Source organism: Rhinatrema bivittatum, chromosome 4 (genome assembly GCF_901001135.1).
Source record: "Rhinatrema bivittatum chromosome 4, aRhiBiv1.1, whole genome shotgun sequence".
In the NCBI taxonomy this organism is placed as follows: Eukaryota; Metazoa; Chordata; class Amphibia; order Gymnophiona; family Rhinatrematidae; genus Rhinatrema; species Rhinatrema bivittatum.
In genome coordinates, this window is record NC_042618.1 from 312942941 (window position 1) to 312962896 (window position 19956).

Genomic DNA, 19956 nt, shown 5'->3' on the forward strand with positions numbered 1-19956 from the left:
GTTATATTGTCCATCTTCCAATCTTCAGGTACAATGGATAATTTTAATGATAGGTTACAAATTATTTGAAAAAGGTCTGAAATTTCATTTTTTAGTTCTTTCAGAATCCTGGGTTATATACCATCCGGTTCAAGTGATTTACTACTCTTCAGTTTGTCAATCTGGCCTACCACATCTTCCAGATTCACTGTGATTTGGTTCAGTTCATCTGAATCATCACCCTTGAAAACCATCTCCAGAACGGGTATCTCCCCAACATCCTCTTCAGTAAACACTGAAGCAAAGAAATAATTTAATCTTTCCACGATGACCTTATCTTCCCTAAGTGCCCCTTTAACTCCTTGATCATCTAACGGTCCAACTAACTCCCTCGCAGACTTTCTGCTACGGATATATTGTAAAAAAATTTTATTGTGAGTTTTTGCCTTTATGGCCAACTTCTTTTCAAATTCTCTCTTAGCCTGTTTTATCAATGTCTTAGATTTAACTTGCCAATGCTTTAACCTATTTTCTTCTGATGGATCCTCTTCCAATTTTTGAATTAAGATCTTTTGGCTAAAATAGCCTCTTTCACCTTACTTTTTAGCCATACTGGCAATTGTTTGACCTTCCTTTCACCTTTCTTAATACGTGGAATACATATGAACTGTGCTTCTAGGATTTTTTTTATTTATTTTTTTTTTTTACAATGTCCACACCTGTTTCACACTTTTTACCTTTGTAGCTGCAGTTTTCTTTTGTTCTTTTTTTTAAACTTTTTCTCATTTTAGCTCCCTCTCCTTTTGAGTCACCTCTGCCTCAACTTCCTATACTTCAGCGATCAGCTGTAGCCATTTAATTCTGCCTTCCTCTCTCTGGGCATCTACGGCATGTGGGACTAGCTTTGCTGGCCTCATTAGCCTAGCTGGCCCTTCCATCTGCCAGACCTCCAGCCTCAGATTCTCCCTCTCAGCCAGCTCTAGAGACTGAGGAACTCCCACTATGCAGAAGTAGATGACTACTCTTAAGCACAGTGGCTTCTTTTTCGTCTTTTACCTGCACTGCAGTATACTCACTAGATTCTGACCAGGTTTTCGGTAGTAATGCCCAGGCCTTTAAGCTCTCTAGCTTCTGCACTGCTAGCAGTTTCACTTTCAGTCTGTGCCATGCCCTGCTCCAGCCACAGTGCACAACTACTTTTTTTCTCTTCGCTTTTTTCTTTAAAATACTGAAAACTGCCTCACCAGCACGGATTGTACAAAATGTAATAGTTCTATCTTCAGCCAGGGCTTGTCCCCTTAGTCTGCAAAGAAAAACCTTACCTGCCTGCAGGTCCCACAGATCCCTCTCTGGTTTAAAGGCAGTTTTTAGTTTTGTTTTTATTTACTTCTGTGCTCTTCTATGAGCCAGCAAACTTCTAACTTTCAGTGCACTGAAACCCAAGCAGCACTGTTCATATTCTGTCCCAGCTTCCTTCCTTAGGCAAGGCTATACAGACTTTTTTCCTGTAGCCTACTGTGCTTCAAGGTGCTCCCTGAGCCACACCCTTTTCTCTGCAGCACTGCTTTGCCTCCAACTTCTTTGGCAGGCCACACAACAAACTTAACAGTCCTCCCTTGGAGACTTGGGACTTTTCTCTGTACCCAGCAGAGAAAATAAATCCTCAATCTGACACCATATGTGGGGAAACTGAACAGTGTTTCCCAGTCTATAGGCACAAAGCCATACAGACTCCAGCCTTTTCTAACACATACAACTTTATTCAAGTTACAGCACTTCAACACAATAGAAAGACTGCCTACTTTTCAGGACACTTCCTACTCCCTGGGCTTTGGGTCAGCATAGATTTACAGGAGCTGCCTCTCCTGTAGATGTAAGGGCCTCCTGAACACAGCTAAGCTTACATTCTTCTGCTCCCCATTTATTCCTGCCCTCCAGACTCTCCTCTGCCCCACTGGGCCCCGCCCACAGAGCTCTCTCCCTCTGTGGGATTTAAGGTGAACAAGGCCTCTAGCCTTGTTCTGCACATACAACAAGGGAGAAAACTCGGTCACTTCAATACACCCTCCTCCCACAACCATTCAAAATCAGCACTAGGTATGCATCTGTCGAAAATATTAAAGTCCAAGCCAGTACAAAAAAAGAAAAAGAAAAGAAAGAAAGAAAAAACAAACGTTCATCAAAATGTGTGCAGTGTTTCAAATTAAGTGCAGAAATTCCCATATAGGTACTAGTGCCTGCCATGCTCAGAAAGCATAGTTTCACTCACAAGCTCAGATTGACTCCACAAACCACTGCACATTCTGTACAGTGGTAAATATATGATTAGCACCTTCATAGGAGATGCATAGCCTAGCAGAGCAGAGGAAGACATGGACAATCTTCAGATCCCGCAATATTCTCTTCATATTGGCAAACACCTGCCTTTTCCACTGGAGGCTGGCTGAAAAGTCTTGGAAGACAAAAATCCTGGCGTTTTGATGTTTGAGCTCCACAGCCTTTATTATTTTAGCTTTTATCTCTGTGCATGCAGAGAATATCACATATGGTCTCGCTCTCATTCCTGCTCCCTGACTTGGCTCCACCATTTTCTGTGCATGATCTATTTTCAGGCCAGAAGGCCCCGCCATGATCCCAAGATCAGGAAGCCATGTGGAATTAAAAACTTACCAAGTTGGGGCCCTCCAGTTTCTTCAGAAGATCAGTGAGCCTGAGATTATTTCTACGACTTATGATTTCTAAGACATCAGCTTTTTCTAGTAAATCTTGTTGAGACATTCCAAAGCATCATTTTTCTGGCAGGTCTCAGAGACATTCCAAGCTCCCCCTTGTGCTCCTCCACAGCAGCAATTTGGGCGGATGTTTCACCTATGGAGGAAACCAATTGGGCAACCTTTTCAACAACTATCTCCAACCAAGAATCCATTGTGGTATGTATTTTGCTCACCAGTTTGTCCATAATGCCCCCCCCCCCCCCCCCCCCCATGGCATCAATAAGCTCAGGAGAGATGTTATCTTCTTCCTCATCTGAAGCCTGCATGTCCTGGGAGGGTTTCTTCTCTGGCTGGCTTTTCTTCCCCATCCCGCTTAGGCTGGTTTGCTTGGTCTGCCCACATTTCAGGCAAGGATAGCTTGGTGGCTTCTTTAGACATGGGCAAGGTAGCTAGGATCCCAAAGAAGTTAAATTTAAACGATATACGGAGTACTACTGTGGGAGCTCATGGAACCTGCATCTGTTCTGCTCAAAGCATCTCTAGCACCCACATGCTGAAATTTTAAGATTAGCAGCCAACAGTTGTTCAGACCAGCGCTTCTCAACTGGTGTGTCGCGACACACCAGTGTGTCGCCAAGCAGCGGCAGGTGTGTCGCGTGCTACCGGTCTCCCGCTGCTCTTCCCCCTCTTCCTTCACCGAGCGAGAGGCAGGCTATCTTCCACTGCTGCCGTTGCCGCCCGGGCTATCAGCACATTCAAGCCCGGATGGGAACGGCAGCAGTGTTAGTGGAGGCAGACAACTGCGGCTGGGCCTTTTCTTCTTCCCACACCTGCCCCCACCCTGGCCCGGAACAGGAAGTGATGTGCAGTGGGGTGCATAGGAAGAAGAAAAAGAGCCATGCTGCATGAAAAAGTAGCGGCAGCAGCAGCGGCCCCATGCAGTAGCATGAGCCCGAAGCAAAATCAGAAGCAGCCAGAAATCGGCACAGGAGACAGCAGAATTAGCCTCCCGTGGGATTCTTTTTTCTTGGCTTGCGAGGGCTCGAGGAGGAGGCTGCTGCAGCTACCATTTGTGCTCGAGGGGGGGGGCAGGAAATGAGAGAAAGACAGCCAGCCAGTAAGTGAGAGAATGTATATGTGATTGAGAGTGTGCATGTGTAACTGTGACTGAGAGCCTGTGTGTGAGAACATTTGATTGAGATCTATGTAAAGTGTGTGAGAGAAAGCATGTGTGTGATTGAGAGAAACTGGTCAGAGAGATGTGTGTATATAGGAGAGACAATGGAAGTGACTGGTCAGGGAGATGACTGGAGTGTGTGTGTGAGAGAGAGAAAGTGATTGTGGGAATGAGAAGCCTGTGCATGTGGAGAGAGCTAGCATAGGAGTGAGAAGCCTGGGTATGTGTGAGACAGCATGGGAGTGAGAAGCCTGAATATGTAAAGTTAGAACATGGAAGTGGGAAGCCTGTGTGTGTGGTGTGTGCGTGCATGAGAGAGAGCGTGTTCGGGAAGGTAACTGGTGTGTGTGTGTGAGAGAGAGAAAGAATGGTCAGGAGATGATATGTGAGAGATAGAAACTGGTATGCGAGTGTGTGTATGTGTGAGAGAGAGATAAAGTGATTATGGGAATGAGAAGCCTGTGCATGTGGCGAGAACTAGCATAGGCGTAAGAAACCTGGGTGTGTGTGAGACAAAGCATGGGAGTGTGAAGCTTGTATATGTAAGACAGAACATGGAAGTGGGAAGCCTGTGTGCGTGCATGAGAGAGAGAGACTGATCGGGAAGGTGACTGGTGTGTATGTAAGAGAAAGACTGGTCGGGAGATGATTGGTGTGTGAAAGACAGAAACTGGTCATGGGGGTGTAACTGGTATGTGTGTGTGTGTGTGTGTGTGAGAGAGACAGAGACTGGTCATGGGCACTAAGGAAGAAGACCATGAGTACAGAGCTTCAGCCACTACTGCTTCTGATGTGTGCTATTGGCCTGCATGGAAAAGGAGTAAGAGAGCTGCTGGAAGGGGTTAGGAAAGGTGGCTTTTTAAGTTTATTTTTCTTGATTGACTGCCATTTTAATTACTGAATATTATGCAATGTGTCTGCTGTTCTGAAATATTTTATTGGTGTTTTTCTAGAATTTTAAATAATTTTTGAGTTTTTTAATTGTTGGATATTATTCTGTTCATAGTTGTTGTGAAACATTTATTCTGCTTATTAGTATAGTTATACAATTATTTCTGCGTTGGGATCTATAGCTGCTTGGCTAGTAATGTTTTCCTAATAGGAGGTGTATTGGTGTTTAGGGCCTGATTTAATATTTGTAATGTTGCCTTTTCATAGGTAGGGTTGTTACTGTTTGAGTGTGTTCCATAATACAAGTGTAACTGTGTGCGGATTAGTTTATGTGCATTACTGCAGACCCTGGGAGTATGTTAGGTCGGTTCTGTGTATGTGGCCGAGGTGAGGTATTTTACTGTATCAGTCTTATTTGTTGCATTTTCTCAAGAGGACATGCATTAGTGATAAACTGCAGTCTTTTCATAAGTAGAGTTATTGAGCCTGGTAGTTAGTTTGTGTTGCTGTTACTGAGATGACACTAGAACCAGAATATATTTTTTGTAAGGTGAGTTATACGGGGAATGTCATAATTCTGCTTTACATACATAACTGTGGGTCAGGGGGTTTCCTGTGGATGCAAACTGTACTTTTACATTTAGCCCTATGATGGTCATGTGTTCAGTGTGTCACGCATGTGAGAACCATCTGTCAGGTGTGTCTCAACAGAAAAAAGGTTGAGGACCACTGGTTTAGACAAACAGCAACATGTTAAATCAATGGTAGCAGTAAACAAAGTTTCTATTTAAGGAAGAGATTAAATCATTTATTGCACCAGAGGACTCCGATCCATTCAGGGATTTAAAGAAAAATGTTCAGAGATGCTAATAAATGGAGCAAACTTTTAGCTAGGCTTGTTAAAAATTCACAGTTAAAATGTTACATAAGCATGGAAAATTCACAAGCAATCACTTTTAATGATATAGAAATTACAAAAATGTTTGTGATTATAACAAACTATATTCTGAACAAAGTGCTGAAGATACATTTAGGGAACAATTCTTACATATTCAGCTATCTCGTATTAAATCAGTACTGAAATCTCCCTACTACAAGATTCACCTTCTCAAGCATAGCAAACAATTATTTGAACCCCGAAATTTTACAACTATCCTTCAATCATTTGTACTCATAGGGATTAACTATTGTAACTCACTCTATATTTGTCCTCCACAATCAGGCCTCTTCAAAACTCAGCTGCTTGTTTATTAATGCGCAAAAAATTACATGATCATATTATACCAGTTTTATTTTTCCTACATTGGTTACCAGTCCAATGGAGGTTATTATACAAAATATAATCCAAAATACATAGCTTAATATATAATATCAAAAGTTCATTGTTATTCGCCACTTTTCATTTCTATGTTCCCTCACGCAGCTTAAGGTAAAAAAAATCAATTCCTTCTTGATGTACCCTCTCCAAGAACCACCAGTCTTGCAGTAACTCGTGGATGTGCACTTTCTATCGCTGGTCCGGTAATATGGCATTCTATCCCACTTCATTTGAGACCCCTATCCAATGCAAAGGAGTTTAGAAAAGGTCTAAAACACCATCTATTCAGTCAAGCCTTCAAAGATTTGTGCGAGTCTTAAATACTTTCCAAACTCTTGCATTGCTACCCAATACAAGCCTTCTCTAACCTCATCTTTATTCAGGCTTTAATATCCAGGTTTTGCAATGTTTATTTGTATTAAACACGTCCTTCTTCATTTTTATGTTCATTTTATTACGATTGTTTTATCGTAACCCGCCCCGAACGTTGGAAAGCGCAAACAATAAGTCCTTTTAAATAAATAAATAAATAAATGGTTGTCTTCATACTTAACATACCTGCATTTAAAACTCTCATTCCAACCCGATAATTTATACAAGTTAAATATAACACCTTTACTTGATAATTTTCAAGAATAACTACAAGCATGGATGGAATTCCCACTCATTTTTGGAAAATAGGTTTTATTTAAAATGGTGATATTACCTAAACTGATTTACAGATCACAGATGTTACCATGCTGGCTTCTACAAAAGATGTGATCAAGTTGCAATCTCTGCTTTCAAGCTTTTTGTGAAAGGCTGAAGCCAAGCAACTTAATTATCAATCCTTGATAAATGATAAAACTCTTGGAGGTTTAAGCTTGCCAGATTTTAGATTTTATAATGCAGCATGTCAAATATGTTTTGGTTGGGAATTGCTTAAAGGAGAATTTAAATTTTGCACCCCTGACCTAGTGACATCTACTATTCATCTGCTTTCACCATAGGGTGTATTGCATCTGCATTAATCATATTGTTTTATTGGGTGCTGTTAAGCAAGCTTGGAAATAAATTTGCTATTGGTGGATGCACCTCATGGATAGAAGAGTTTTTGCCATTTGTTGGAAATTTTGACTTTTCTCCTGGAAGGCAAGAATATTCCATGTCTGGTAGAAACTTGGAATAAAAACACTAAGTTTTTATTGTGTTGCACAAGATGTAATGTATTCTTTTGAACAACTGATAACATACTATAATTTTCCTAGCCAATACTTTTATGCCCACTTACAAGCTACACATATTAGGGGTCTAAAACAGTGTTTACATGTATTTCAACCTGATTCTTTGGCAAATTCAAAACTTGTGTTCAGTAGTAGGAATGATAAGATTCTCTGGGTATGACAAAGTGGACCCTGTCCTCAAAAGCTCATGCCTCAATAAATTGATCAGTCTATAAGGTGACATTCACCTTGTGTCAACTTTAACCAAGTTAGCATTGCAATGGAATAAAGAAATGGGCACTAATGTTTCCACAGATGATATAGGGAAATTTTTTGGCAATTTACACACTATTTCAATTGACTCCAAGTTTCAGGAAATGCAGTTTAAAATTATCCATAGAAGCTATTATTATACAGCCAGAGTTTTTCAGTTGGGTCTAGTAGGTTCTAGTTTATGTACTAAATGGAAAACTATGAAGGGGATGCTTCCCCATAATTTCATGCTGTGTGTGTTAAATTCTATGACTATTTGGATACAGCCTTATCACTTGTAGAAAAAAAATCGGCTTCTGTTAAGTCGCGTTTAATGATGAAATATTATTGGGTTATATAACTTGAGCATCTGAGCTCCCTAAAAGATTATTAAAATTTGCTCAAATTGCTATTTTGATCGCTAAATTTAGTATTTTAAAGTTTTGGATTAAAAAGATAATCCACCGCCAATCAAAATTTGGTATATGCAAATGACAGACGGGATGTGAATTGAAAGATTAGATGCAAAGTTCTTGCAGAAGAAACTTAATAAAGATTATCAGTAAGCATGGGAAGTATTTTATGATGCCCTCCCTGTACAATATAAGGGCAAATTGTGATTGTTAAACAAAACCAAATCTCAAAATTAGCTAACAGGCTACTGTATGTTTGTAGATGTGAATGGTTGTTATTTGATTTTTTTTTTAATTCCAATTATTTATTAATCTTTATGTAACATAACTGTAAATGGCTGTTGTATCATTTAAATAAACTTAAAAAAAAGACCATGAAGTTCCAGGATGAACGATTCCTGCATATTCTAGAGCAAAAATCCCAGAGAAAAAAAAAGCAGGAGAGTGAAGATCTGTGACTTGTGAGCTCCATGAAAGAAGAAACTGAGGGGCCCCCAAATGGACATGTGTATCATGCCAGCCTATCAGCAGGGCACCAGCAATGTTCTAGAAACTTTGACATAAAAGTTCAGGCCAGTTTCCATTGGATGATGTCATCCACTTATGAGGAGTGCCATCTTGCTTGTCCACAGAGAATGGGCTTGAGTCTGGCAGCTAAGACAACGCTAAAAATTGTAGAGTTATGCATTTTGGCTGCAAAATCTGAAGGAAGCATTACAGAATAGGGGATAAATGTCTTACATGCACAAAACAAGAGTGGGATCTGGAGGTGAGTATACCCAATCATCTTAAGTTGACCAAACTGATGGGTAAGGAGACAGCAAAGCCAGAAAGATGCTTGGGTGCATAGGAAGAAGAATGGTCAGCAGAAATAAGGAGGTGATACTGCCCCTGTATAAATCCCAGGGGAGGCCTTATTTAGAATACTGTGTAAATTCTGGGGACCACACCTGCAAAAGGATATAAACTGGATGAAGTCTGTCAAGAGGATGGCTACTAAAATGGCCAGTGGTCTTCACTATAAAGTGGATGCGGATAGACAAAGATCTAAACATGTATACCCTGGAGGAAAGACAGGATAGGGGAGATATGATCCAGCCTCTTTCCATAAAAAGGAAGCTCTGGAATGAGAGGTCATGGGAAGAGGGTGAAAGGGTTTAGAGCAGGTGTGGGCAATTCCAGTCCTCGAGGGCCACAAACCTGTCGAGGTTTTAGGATATCCTAATGAATATGCAAGACATAGATTTGCATACAATTGAGGCAGAGTGCATGCAAATCTCTCTCATGCATATTCATTAGGGATATCCTGAAAACCAGACTGGTTTGTGGCCCTCGAGGACCGGAACTGCCCACCCTTGGTTTAGAGGTAATCTAAGGAAATATTTCTTTACAGAAAGGGTGGTGGATGCATGGAACAGAATCTCCCAGTGAAGGTGGCAGAGACAAGGAAAGTATATGAATTCAAAAAAGCATGGGAAAAGCATCAGGGCATCTCTGAGGGAGTAGTAGGGATTGTAGAGTTGAGTAGTTTGTGTGGATGGACAGACCAGGTAAGCTATATGACGTCATGTTTCTATGTTATATTCTTTTGTTCTTAGTGTACTTGATCTTGATGTGACTTCTAGTTAGGAAAGGTAGTTTTTACATTTTTTTTTAACAAAATTAAAAACACATAACAACAAAAAACGCACAAAGTACAGCACGAAGTATGTCGTGTAATACTATAGAAATGTTAAGTAGTAATAGCAGGTCAGCTCTCTCAATAAGAGCTACTCATTGAAAGTTGTTTTCTGATTGGCTCCAGTTATGCTAAAACTTTAACCAATAAGCCTATCCTCTCACATAAATATTGGCCACACTGTGCTTTCATTGAAGATCTGTTTTGAATAACTGGAGGTCAAGTGTTGTTCAACTCTCCTTGTGCTTTCATGGGCTAGCAGTTTTCTGACTGACCAAAATGTAAACCAGTCTCAGTTCTTACTATAGGGCTTCCAAAACCTGTTTTGGGAACTTCACCCAAGTTGTATTTTCAGGATATCCACAGTGAATATGCATGAGATAAGCTACATGCATTGGAGAACCATTATATGGAAATTTCTCTCATGCATATTCATTATGGCCATTGTGAAAACCCGACTGGCTGTGAGCGCCCATAGCAGTCTGGGAAGCCCTCCTCTATGGTAAGCATGCAGCATTTAAACTGAGAATACTTTGTGACCTAAAACATTTACTTGATAAAACTGATTTCCATACAGTAGTCCAAGCTTCAATTTTACCTGTGACTGATTTACTGTAATTCGATATATCTCTCCCTTCCAGCAGATCACTAGAGCTGCTGTTTAACTCAGTTGCAGGACTTATTACCGGCAGCAAACACAGAGAGCATATCTCCCCAATATTTATTGATTTACATTGGCTTCCTGTTTGTCAATGTATCCAATACAAAATTAGCATAATGGTTTTCAAGTTAATTAATAGCAATAGCTCTCCTTAGTGTAGTGTAATGCATGCATTTACTGCCCGACACAATCCCTAAGTTCCTCCCAAAGAAGTCTTTTAGATGCCCCCTCCATTCAACATTCATGGCTCATAAATACGACGGAATGTGCAGCTCCGACATTTTGGAACTCTCTACCTTTGACTTTACATTTGGCAGATTGCACAAAGACTTTTAAAACAATTTTTAAAATGTTGATGTTTAGACAGGCTTTCTTTGATTAGTTTAGCATCACCCACACTGCAGTTGGTATTTCTGATTAGATCTCCTCTTCATTTTATACTATATTTATTTATTAGATTTTATATACCGTCACTAAGACAAGCCATCGTAACAGTTCACAACATAGTAAAAACAGACACAGTTGCAGATACAAATATAATTAATTTTATAGCATTCTACTCATAAAATAAAGACGGTTGGGATTAAAAATAAGAGTAAAAATAAGTGGTGCGGCCTAAAAATTCATAAAAAAATAAATACCATGATATTAACAATAACAACATTCAGGAGCTGATAGCGTTGTAAAATATTAATGATTACAATAAAACATGGTAATCAAGCCTAATAAAATAAAATACTAAACAATAAAACAAGGGTAAAAGAAAATAAAATATTCATTAGAAAAAACACTGGAAACAGGCTAAAACAGTAAAAGTATAAAATGGAATAGCACAGTAAGCTCAAGCTGTGTATGCCTCAGTAAAAATGGAGAAATTACTTACCTGATAATTTTGTTTTCCTTATTGTAGATAGATGGACTCAGGACCAATGGGTATAGTGTACTCCTGATAGCAGTTGGAGACGGATCAGATTTCAATCTGACGTCAGCCCTAGTACATACACCCCTGCAGGAAGTGCAGCTCTTCAGTATTCTCCTCGAAAAGCAATTGTGAATATATGTGTGGCTGAATAACTTGGATAACTTTGTTAACTTGATTAACTTTATAACTTGGTTAACTTGAACTGGTTCAGTTGGTTAGCTGTAGACCGCCAGTGCCCTCAACCAAGAAACGTCGACACCCGGTAGGATGGGTGTCCTAATTGGAGGGAAAGCTTGGCTTACCTATGAATAACTCGTTCTCGGGGGTGTCGCCTGAGAATTTCATGAATGACGGCAGCCGTGGGTGGGATGCTGAGTCCATCTGTCTACACTAAGGAAAATGAAATTCAGGTAAGTAATTTCTCCATTTCCTAGCGTGTAGCAGATGGACTCAGGACCAATGGGATGTATAAAAGCTACTCCCGAACCAGGTGGGAGGCTGCCTGAGGCCCACTTAGTACTGCCCTTGCAAATGCTGCATCCTCCCGAGCCTGAACATCCAGGCGGTAGAACCTGGAGAAGGTGTGGATGGAGGACCATGTCGCCGCCCGACATATCTCGGTGGGTGACAGCATCTTGGTTTCCGCCCAGGACACTGCCTGGGCTCTAGTGGAATGGGCCTTGACTTGCAAAGGCGGCGGCTTGCCTGCTTCTATGTAGGCTGCCTTGATAACTTGTTTGATCCAGCGAGCTATGGCTGCCCACGAGGCCGCTTCCCCTTGCTTCTTCCCGCCGTGAAGGAGGAATAGATGGTCCATCTTTCATACGGATTCCGACCTTTCCAGGTATCGGACTAGGAGTCTGCCGATGTTGAGGTGGCACAGGCGGCGAGATTCTTCCGAATCCTTATGCTCATCTGGCGATGGTAGCGAGATGGTTTGGTTGAGATGGAAGTGAGAAACCACTTTGGGGAGGAAGGACGGGACCGTGCTTAACTGGATGGTTCCCGGAGTGAATCTGAAGAACAGCTCCCGGCAGGACAGTGCTTGTTGCTCGGAGATACGACAGGCCGAACAGACTGCCACCAGGAAGGCTGTTTTCAATGTTAATAGTCGGAAGGACAGGCCGCGGAGAGGTCTGAAGGAGGCTCCTGCTAAGAAGTCTAGGACCAGGTTGAGGTTCCATAGAGGCACCGGCCACTTTAGGGGTGGTCGGATCTGCTTGACTCCCTTCAGGAAGTGGGAGACATCCAGGTGAGAGGCTAGGCTACCGTCCTCACTCTTGGTTCTGTAGCATGACATTGCGACCATCTGTACCTTGATGGAGTTGAGAGACAATACCTTCTGTAGACCGTTCTGTAGGAATTCCAAAATCACAGGAATTTTGACTAAGCATGGGATGATGTCACAGTCCTCACACCAGGCTTCGAATACTCTCCAAATCCTTATATATGTTAGGGATGTGGAGAACTTGCGTGCTCGGAGCAGGGTGTCAATTACTGCCCCCGAGTATCCGCTCTTCTTCAGGCGAGTCCTCTCAATGGCAAGGCCGTAAGAGAGAATCGAGCTGGGTCTTCGTGGAGGATCAACCCTTGTTGGAGCAGATCCCTGTGTGGTGGTAGCGGAAAAGGGCTCCCTGTCAGTAGCCTTCGCATGTCTGCATACCACGGCCTTCTTGGCCAGTCCGGGGTCACCAGAAGTACTGGTCCCTTGTGGTGTTCTATCTTGTGGATAATTGCGCCCAATAGGGGCCACGGTGGGAAGGCGTATAATAGAGTTTCCTGTGGCCAGGTCTGTACCAGGGCATCGATTCCCTGGGACTGAGGTTCCCGTCTGCAGCTGAAGAAGCTGGGCACTTGGGTGTTGGACCGGTTTGCCAAGAGATCCATGGTTGGTGTTCCTCAACTGCTTACTATCAACTGGAATGCTGTGGTCGACAGTCTCCATTCTCTTGGGTCTAGACTTTCTCTGCTGAGGTAATCCGCAGAGACATTGTCTTTCCCCGCGATGTGGACGGCTGAGATCTCTCGAAGGTTCGCTTCCGCCCATGTCATTAGGGGGTCTATTTCCAGAGACACCTGTTAGCTTCTGGTTCCTCCCCGACGGTTGATGTAGGCCACTGTTGTGGCATTGTCAGACATGACTCTGACTGATTTGTCTCTGAGTCTGACCGAACCATAGGCAGGCTAGTCTGACTGCCCGTGCTTCTAGGTGATTGATGTTCCATCCAGACTCTTCTTTGTTCCATTGCCCCTGGGCAGTTACCTCCTGGCAGTGTGCTCCCCATCCCCGTAGGCTAGCGCGGTGAGCAGGATCCAGGTTGGTGAGGACAGCCTCACTCCCTGGCTCAGATGGCCTTCTTGTAGCCACCATCATAGTTGGGTCCGAACTTTGTCTGGGAGCTGGAGACAAATGGTGTAGTTCTAGGACAGCGGGTCCATCGTGACAGTAGAGAGCGCTGTAGGGGTCTCATGTGAGCTCTTGCCCATGGCACTACTTCCAGTGTGGATGCCATGAGGCCGAGGACTGGGAGGTAGTCCCATGCTGTGGGACGAAGCTCGCTCAACAGGGTTCACAACTGGGTCATCAGTTTTGATCTCCTTGTCGGTGTCAGCATGACCTTGTCTTGTTTGCTGTCGAACTGAACTCCCAGGTATTCTAGGGATTGGGAGGGCTGCAAACAGCTCTTGTTTTTTTATTGACCACCCACCCGAGGCTCTCCAGTAGAGTTTTGACTCTTTTGGTCGCCTGGTGACTTTCCTCTGGGGATTTCACCCTGATCAGGAAATCGTCCAGATAGGGGTGTACAAGGATTCCTTCCTTCCTCAGTGTTGCTGCCACTACCACCATGATTTTCGTGAACGTCAGGGGTGCTGTGGCTAACCTGAATGGTAGTGCCTGGAACTGGTAGTGATGGTCCAGGATCGTGAAGCGTAGAAAATGCTGATGCTCTTGATGGACCGGAATGTGCAGGTAGGCTTCAGACAGATCCAGGGATGTAAGGAATTCTCCTGGTTGTATCGCCCTTATGACCGAGCGTAGGGTTTCATGCGGAAGTGAGGAATCTTCAGGTGGCGGTTTACCGACTTTAGGTCCGGGATGGTCCGAAATGTCCCTTCTTTCTTAGGAATGATAAAATAGATGGAATAGCGTCCAGTATTTATTTGTTGTGAGGGCACCGGTGTTATAGCCTCTAAGGCGAGTAATCTGGTCAGTGTAGCTTCCACTGCCGTCCTCTTGGAGGGGTTGTGGCAGGGGAATTCCACAAACTTGTCCGGAGGGATGTTGTGGAAATCCAGATATCCCTCTCGAATGATGGCTAGGACCCACTTGTCCGAGGTTATCTTGACCCATCTTTGGTAGAATAGGGCAAGTCTGCCCCTATGACTTCTTCCCTTGGACAGGTCGGCTGATTTTCATTGTGGGGTGTGGCTGGGACCTGACCCCGAGTCGGCTCCCCTTTTATTGTGCTTGTTCTGAAAGGACTGGCTCCTGCCTTCGGGGCGAGCCGCTTGATATGTGCTTCTGTATAGGTCAGTGATGGCTAACCTATGACACGCGTGTCAGAGGTGACACGCCGAGCCGTTTTGGCTGACACGCGCAGTGTTTCAAGGACTATCAGGAATTTTTTTTTTTTTTTTATCGGCTGCGCCGAGCCTTTTCTTTTTCAGCTGCGCCGAGCCTTTAAATGTGTTTTTTAGTTTCCCCCTACCCTCCACCAATGCCCCCGGGCGCAGGGAGGCTCATGCGTCGCAGCGATGAGGCTCAAGACAACGCGCTGATGCTCCTCCTTCCTGCCTGTGCGGCCCCGGAAGTAAACATTGCCGGAGCCGCATGGGCAGGAAGGAGGAAGCGAATCAGCGCGTGCAGAAGAGGAGCCGCCGCGGGTCGCTGCGAATCCCAAGTCGCAGCGGCCCAAGAAGAGGAAGAGGCCCGGTAGCAGGGCTGCCGCGGCCCGAGAAGATCAGGGCCGCTGCAGAGCCCATCCTGCGGCGACCCGCGAAGAGGAGGCCCAGAGGTGAGAGAGAGGCTGAGGGCCCGTAGAGTGCGTGTATGAGGTGAGTTGAGAGAGAGGACCTGAATGTTTGCAGAGACAGCATGTGAGAGCCTGTGTGTGTGTGTGTGTGTGTGTGTGTGTGTGTGTGTGTGTGAGAGAGAGAGAGCATGTGCCAGTGAGAGCCTGTGTGTATGAATGATTGTATGAGAGAGAGCCTGTGTGTATGAATGATTGTATGAGAGAGAGCATGTGCCAGTGAGAGCCTGTGTATATGAATGATTGTATGAGAGAGAGCATGTGCCAGTGAGAGCCTGTGTGTGTGAGAAAGAGAAATGCATGTGAGAATGAGAACCTGACTGTGTGTTTGAGGGAAGAAGATGGAGAAAAAAGAAACAGAAAAAAAGACAATATAAAAGGAATTGGCAAAAAAATAACAAAGGGAAGGTGAAAAAAAAGCCTGTGACCAACCAATTAGAAAACTAAGATCAGACAGCAAAGGCAAAAAAAAAAAAAATGTACTTTTTAGTGATTGGCACATGTACTCTTTGGGAATGTGCAAGAATAGCACTTTCTCAACTTATCTCACAATGTACGAGATCAGCATGGAGAAAGTAGAAGCCCACGGGGCCTGCACAGAGGAGGCAGCAGAATGGACTTCAGTGTCAGTAGCAGCAATCGGCACCTCCGCAATAGCCACGCGGCATCAGTGACAGTGGCAGCAGAGGAATGAGAGAGGTTCTGAGGTTGCTGGCAAAAGAAAGAGAGGGGGGGTCTACCTTTAGTGTGTGAATGTGTATGAATGGGACTCTGCCTGGGGGTGTATGTGTGTGAATGCATGGCTGCCTGCCTGGGGGTCTGTGTGTGTGAGAATGAATGTGTGCATGCCTGGGAGATGGGGAGGGAGTGTTGTGAACATGAATGGGAGCCAATAAAAGAAACCGACTGACAGATGAAGTTTGTAACGCTTGCTTGGACTTGAAGTGTACGAAATACCAACCTTCAATTGAAGATTTAGCCAATGAAATTCAGCAACAAAAAAGTCACTAAGCAGGTAAGGTAAAGAATTATTTGTTTTTGCTTTATTAATAAATACAGTATATATATTAAAATTATAACTTTGTTGATTAGAGCTACAAATATCACAAAATTATGGATTTTTCTAGAAGTGACACACCACCCGAGTTATGCTCGGTTTTTTTTATGAATTTTGACACACTGAGCTCAAAAGGTTGGCCATCACTGGTATAGGTTGAAGCGCTGTGATCCTCTGCCCCTAGAAGTTCGGGGAAGGGTCGCTGGTTTCTCTTATTCCTGTCCTCCGGTAGATGTGGCAGTGGGGATTCACCCCATTTGTTGGCTAGCTTCTCTAGTTCGCTTCCGAACAGGAGGGTTCCCTTGAAACGCATCCTTGTGAGTCTCGTTTTGGACGATGCGTCGGCCGACCAGCTTCGGAGCCAGAGTTGTCTTTTGGCCGCCACGGCAGATGACACGCCTCTAGCTGCTGTACGCACTAGATCAGAAGCAGCATCCATGAGGAATGATACTGCTGGTTCCAGGGCTTCCCCGGGAGTGTTGTTCCTTGTCTGTGATAAGCAGGCGCGTGTCACCACGGCACAGAAGTCCGCGATCTTTAGAGACATAGCGAAGACGTCAAAAGACTGAGGATGGATTCCAGACGTCTGTCTTGGGCTGCTCCTCCCTCGACTGGGATAGCAGTGTGCTTCGAGACCGCGCAGACCATTGCATCCACTTTCAGACATGCCAGGAGATCTTCAGCAGCGGGGTCCAGAGGGTATATGGCTGCCAGGGCATGCCCCCTTTGAATGTGGTCTCCAGGGCTTCCCATTCCAAGTCAATTAGCTGCTGGACGGCTTGTAACAGTGGGAAATGATGGGAGGTCTGACGGAGTCCCTCTAGGAGGGGGTTCGTCTTAGATTCCCCCAAGGTACTTGTGCCCGGGATAGCGAACGCTTTCAGCCTGTGTGTGGTCTGGAAGCTCATCTTTGGTGAAGAAACGCCTCATGGTTCGGTGGGGTTTGGTCCCTGGGGGGAGTTCCCCTTCCTCCAGGGGTTCTGAATCGCTGTCTGAGTTGTCCGTGTCCCCGAGGGTGGGGTTTCTGGGCGGTGGAGGCACTTCTCTGGGCATAGATGGTCCCGGGATGTTGAGGTCCTCTGGCAGAGGCTGTGGCCATGTTATCGGAGGCCCCAGCTGCATGTGGACGAAGGTATGCAGGCCTTTGAAGAATTACACCCAGGAGATAGATGCTGGGTCTAAATTAAGAGGCGCTGTGTCCCTGGGGAGCCCCGTTTGAGGGAGACTCCTGCTGGGGGATGCGAGGTCCGGCGTACTGTTCGAGAAGCTGGATCCCGGCATCGGCTGGGAAGGGCCATGGGCTGAATCCCCCAGGGCCTCCTCGCTCTCTATACACAGGGCTGTGGCCTCCTCAAGCTGCGCAGCTCTGATGTGGCATGCTGGGCAAAGGCCCTGAGCCTTGAGCTTCTTCTCCAGTGGTGCCATGGCTTTTGCGCATAAAAAAATACAGAGACTGGGCGGCCTAGTTATGTGCTCTGCTGCGTCGAGGTTGTGCGCATAAGTTGGGTGCGCGCTTAATAAGATGCGTGCATCGCTGTGTGCACGGGCCAAACTTATGCGCCCGGCACAGTAGGCGTGTGGTTGTGCACATCGCTATGCGCACGGCATTTATGCGCATGCCGATGTGCGCCCAAGAGATTTGGGCGCATGGCTCGCCTCCGTGCGCACGGGTCAGGACAGCGGACAGGGCGGCGAATAGGTCAAAATGGCGACTGCGACCACGCAGCCAGTATGGCAACCACCTCGGAGGGTCTCCACGTGGAAGGACCCCCAAATCTGACCGGGGCCTAGCCCTGCTAGGGCTGATCAACCTGGTGGCACTGGCGCCGGCTGGCGACCTGTGCGACTCTTCGAACTTCGGAGACCGGAGACTTTAAAGAAGTTTTCTACCTTACCTTGTTTTGGCATTTCCCAGTCTCGTTCCGGGCGGTCTCCGGCTGCGGGGGGAGAGGGAAAATACCTTCACAACCGCGCTCGAAGTTGCACCCGCTGCCTCTCAGTCTCACCGGTTGCCGGGGGCTAAGTCCACGCCAAGAGTCAGCTGCTGGACCGAGGCCAACCTCCGAGGGATCGCGGAAATCACCTCGGGAATTCTCAACTGGGGGAGGGACCCAAGGGGTGTCACCGCAGGAGAGCAGGGCTCGTCTGTATAGGTAAGATTTCTTCTTGTTTTGGGTTTCTTTGGTAAATTACTCTAACGCTGTGCGAGCATGCATAGAGTCCCGAACTGCTATGGAGACGGAAAATACTGAAGAGCTGCACTTCCTGCAGGGGTATATGTACTAGAGCTGACGTTAGATTGAAATCTGATCCGTCTCCAACTGTTATCAGGAGTACACTATACCTATTGGACCTGAGTCCATCTGCTACACGCTAGGAAAGCCAAGTTTTAAGATCACGCTTAAACTTTCTAAAATTGGTTTCAAGTCTTAAAATAGTTGGTAGCATGTTCCAAATTTTAGGTCCTGCCAACGATAGTGCTCTCTCCCTCACTTGGTTCAAGTGTGCTGAGTGTACAGAGGGTAAAGATAGTAAGCCCTTATTTGCAGATCGTAAATTTTGTTGTGGAACGTGCAATCTAATAGCTGTATTTAACCAATCTACCTGGTCACCATATAACAGTCTAAGCAGAACACAGAGAGTTTTAAATTTGACCTGAAATTCAATGGGTAACCAATGTAGGTCGATTAAAGTAGGAGTAATATGGTCAGATCTCTTTTTGCCCGTTAAGATTCTTGCGGCAGCATTTTGCAGAACTTGAAGCGGACGAATGGAAGAAGCGGGGAGACCTAAAAACAGAGAGTTGCAATAGTCTGTGCTTGCAAATATTAAAGCCTGTAGGACTGTCCGGAAATTATTTTGCGAGAGAAGGGGTTTCAAACGCTTCAATGTCATAAGTTTGAAGTAGCCTTCTCTTACTTTCATTAAAATGTGTTTATCGAGTGAGAATTCTGGATCGATATGGACTCCTAAGTTTGTATCATGAAGTGTCTTAGATAGCATTGTAGACATTCTTGTATATGTTTTATGTGGTAAGTCTTTTAGTTATTGTAATTTTATGAATGTGCTATTGTACATTGCCTACTGCTTCATGCATAGGTGATTAATACATTTTTATAAACAAACATTAAGAAGGGAACAGGTGCATCACTACAAGCTAAAACTATTTTCCATTTTCCTGATTTTATGTAGCAATAATACCCAATGCAAGTAAAAATTTCAGCCAAGCAGAGCTTATCAGAGTCATAAAAAGAAAGCTAGACTAGAGGCAATGGTATCTCAGAGCTGACTCTATGTACCTTTGCAGAATTCCTAGCCCTGGCGGACATGGGAAATCAAATCCAGGTCCTCATCATGGCCTGCCCTAGAAATATATACATGTTTTTATTACCAAGCATCAGAAATGCAGTAACTTGGCCAACTGTAGATTCGATTTAGTATAATTAAGTAATGACCCTACATGCAGTGGGCATCTACTGCCAATTAACACCCTCTTTGAGAAAGCTGAAGCTCTGGGCCTTGAGCCCAATCATGGCAGACTGACAATATTTGTCATATCCAAAAGGGATTACAACTACTAATGGATTATAAAGGTATGATATGTTTTAACATTTCTCTTCCATACCATTTTTATAATAGCACAAACTCTAAATATGCCAAA

At 44.5% G+C, this 19956-nt stretch overlaps 1 protein-coding gene across 3 annotated transcripts in view; it reads right to left on the reverse strand.

Moving 5' to 3' along the window:
- Positions 1-19956, reverse strand: part of WDR45B (WD repeat domain 45B) — a 147194-nt gene that overhangs the window by 96077 nt on the left and 31161 nt on the right. Inside the window, exon 3 of one of the 3 annotated variants that reach the window (XM_029600269.1) lies at positions 19595-19659. The exons of the other annotated variants lie outside the window; for them this stretch is intronic. The gene's annotated coding sequence lies outside the window, so the exon portion shown is untranslated. The remainder of the gene's footprint in view (positions 1-19594; positions 19660-19956) is intronic. 3 annotated transcript variants of the gene reach the window in all.